Genomic DNA, 3842 nt, shown 5'->3' with positions numbered 1-3842 from the left:
TTTCAATTTAAATAAAACCAAATAAAACAAAAACAATTTAGAACTAAAGGAAAATGAGGAAAATGAAAAGTAGTAGATAGAGGAAAGGTATTGAAGAATAGAGAGGAAAAGAAGAAGAAAGGATCGTAGGGGGGAGGGGGGACAACCTAGCACACAAAGTTTATAATGTTTATGTTTTATTTTGTAGGTAGGTAGGTAGGTAGGTAGGTAGGATGAGAAACTATTGATGGATTGACTGACAAGACACCATTTAGTAAAAAAAAACTCTGATGATACTGAACAGGTAAACAGGAATATCAGAGGCGTACTCGGGGGGGGGCTATAGGGGTTTACCCCCCCCCCTTAATCAGCGAAATATCATTTTACATGTTTTTTTTGGGCCCCCATGGGTGCTGAGTCCCCCCCCTCCAGGAAAAATAACTGAGTACGCCCCTGATAGGAATACCAGCAGATCCAAGGAAATACATGTTTTACATAATAATCTAGATAAGCGTTTTCCGTTACACATGAGAAGTTAAGAATGCCAGGCGGTCGTCTTCTTGAATTAAGAACCACCTACAATCTTTAGAATATGTTGCGGCATTTTTTATTTAAAAAAGAAATATTGAGCAAACCCAAAAGTGAGAAAAAAAACGAAAATTTTCATTAATTTAATCCCCGAAAAGTTAAATTTTTTAAAATTTGTTGCTAGGAAATATTTTGGGAACTTAACACTTTTCTCAAACTCTTATTTTCTAATGCATATAATATCTTTGCAATGTTGTTAATTGTTTAAACCTTGAGTATTTAAAACTTAGACCAGAGGTTTAGAAAATTATATTCTGAGGCAAGTGTTCAGTTACCAGGAATTTTGATGAGGAAAAAACTGATTTTTTGATAAAGAAAAAAATCTAAAAACCTGTTGATTACTTGATAAATGAAAAAGGGTGTTAAAACTACGTGGGCTTGTAACACCTGGGGTTAAAGAGTGTAAAAAGTTCAAGGACAGATTTTAACTAGAATGACAAAAACAATGGATTCAAAACAAAAAAAAGTTGAAACTGTCTTCATTACGAGAAGTATAAACAAATAAGCAAACATGAAACAATCTTCATAAAAACATAAATCTATAACGTCACATTCATAAAAGCAGCAACAAGAATGTCTATTTTGGTCTTTTCAACCAATCTAAAAATGTGCATTGAAAATTTTGATAACCCCTTTTTAAATTTTAAATTTATTATTTTTTCAGATTTGTTTTGCTACCCTTAGCAGCAAAAATAATAACATTTCATTAAATAGTTTAGAACCTCCCCCCCCNCCCATAATGCAAGCAAACCACAATGTCATCCATTAAAACAAAATAAAACAGAACCAAAAACAAAATAAAAACAAGACTCATAACTTGGCTGTAAACTTTAACGGGAATAGAGTTGCAAAAAATGTCATTGTCCCTTTTTACTACAGTAGTAGGCAATTATACCAATACAATGAAGACGACTTTCGAATTAAATTTTAATTAAAATTACACTTTTAAACAGCATGGGGATACACAAGAACATAGAAGTCAAGAGAATTTACCACCGTAGAACACTGGCTAGTGGCTTTACGGACACCTTAAGCAAAAGCGAAGACAATGTTAAAGATAAGTTTGCGGCATTAAGATTTTGTTTCGTCAGCTGACAGACTTAAGGTATTTATAATTTAGTCAAATCAAAATAAAAGTTTTATCATTATACTAATTTATCTTAATTCCTTTCTCTTTCTTTTACGATTCAATTTATTAGTCATTGTTTCTACGATTATGTCAATATAATTAATACGACTTTTTTATTTAAATTTTAATTGTTAGTTACAAGATTTAACCAATTAAAGAGGAGCTTTTTTAATTGACAGCTTCTCTTTGTTTCCATGATTTTGAGTATCCATGCTGTTTAAAAGCTTGAAATAAATCAAAATTAAAATCGGAAGTCGTCTTTATTATATTGATATAATCGCCTTCCACCGTATTAAATTTAAAAGTCAATAAGTCCATTAAATTTCAAACAGTTTTAGACACTTTTTTAGTAATACACATTACACAACCTATTTGGGACTAAGCCGGTTCTTTAGGTCGTAACTTATGAATAATCTAGCTTTTAAGATATAGAGTTATACACCTCTCTTATCATTGTAATCTGTATCCCCCCCCCCCCCCCCCCCCGCCAATTTTCATGTGAATTCGAAGGGACTGTATTCAAACCTTAATTTACCACTAGCCAATAACCAAGTATTTGTTTTAAAGAGTGCCATGCCCCCTTTCTCAACGGCCCCCTTAAAACTTTTGTTTGATAAATAGATAAATGAAATATTCTTATATTTCCTTCAGGAAATGAACTAATTTCTATTGTAGCTTCTCCATAAAAGTGACTTGAAACTTGACATAAGATTATCACAATAACAAACTACTGAACACAGATAACGTTCTTTATTGGACATACCAAAAGGTACACACTTGAAAATACGCCAACAGTCCCTTTAAAAAAAAGAAACATGTCTTGTGGATAAAAATTTGTTTAACTCACTTTAACCTTTTCTGGTAAAAAAAATTAAGCGCAATTTGTTTTTACTTGTAGTATAAAAAATACATTTAAATTAGTAAGATAATTTAAAGTTTACTTTTATTAACGTAACAAACCATAAATAATTCAAAGTTTTTTCAAGTAAATTGTCATCATCAGAGTGAAGTTAATCGCGTGGAAAAAAAACACTAATTAAATGGACCGTTCACCCTTTTCAAGAAGAACCTCCATTTTAGAAACAAAACTGAGCTTTAAGATGTCCTTTGCTTAGGGTTAGAACACACGGAAATTATTTTATTATGAAAACGTAAGCTGCGGACCCCTACCCCGAAGAAGCTGGGGGGAGGGGGGGGGGGTTGAGGTAAATTGAACTATTAAATGGCTTATCATTATGTAACCGGGATTCTGTTGGGCTCGGGAAAGAAAATAAAAATAAAGCCAGGATATAAAAGGATATAAAAGTTAAATGAAGGTTTATATTTTATGTCTTAAATTCAAGAATTCTTGCAGAGAATTTGAATACTTTTAGACAAATCCACAAAACATGTTTTTGAGAAAAACATAAAATTTTGTTTCGTGTCTTGTCTTGTTTCTAACACTTTTCAACGTTAAAATTTCAAATTTTTTATTGTAAATGGTTTTCAAATATTTAAAGGAAAAGGAACTGTTTATAATTTTACAGTTCTATCCCAAAAAACCTTGTTTTGAAATCCATCACACACCAAACAGACAGAAGGAGAAGGTAACATGTATGAACTTGTGACCTCGTAGCTCCGCTAGTCTTAAGTTTAAGTATGGGAAAAACTGATTTATTCGGTTATTATGATTGGAAACACGTAATATTTCATTCTTACGTAGAATTGACGGATCACGTGATTAAGGATGAGCTTGATGAAAATATAAAATAGTATCAATGTATCCCCCATATTTGTGAAATTTTTTACTTTACTTCGGATATTTTCCGACCAATGTGATAATATGTGACCAGGAGCAAAAACACAAGATCCAGGGGTTTGACATAAAACTGGAGTAAAGATGGTCACTAAGTGACCACTGTTGAAAAAAACTGCCCTCCCCCTCTCCTGTAGTCTCTTCCTTGTCAATTGAAGGATCACTTTTTTACTAGAGATAGAGGGTAGATTTGGAAAACACAAGAAAAAAGGGTGTCCAAGAAAAAATGTTTATATGACACCTTCTGTGTAAGCTTTGATTTATGATTAGTTTTTACACTTCACTTCACGACTTACTGGGTCATGTAAAAGGAAGGAGGTGAGGAGGGGATGGGGGAGGGGGGTAAGGATA

The sequence above is a fragment of the Eurytemora carolleeae genome, unplaced genomic scaffold (genome assembly GCF_000591075.1).
Source record: "Eurytemora carolleeae unplaced genomic scaffold, Eaff_2.0 scaffold1164, whole genome shotgun sequence".
Classification (NCBI taxonomy): domain Eukaryota; kingdom Metazoa; phylum Arthropoda; class Copepoda; order Calanoida; family Temoridae; genus Eurytemora; species Eurytemora carolleeae.
The sequence above is the reverse complement of the archived record's forward strand: the minus strand, read 5'-3'. Positions refer to the sequence as shown.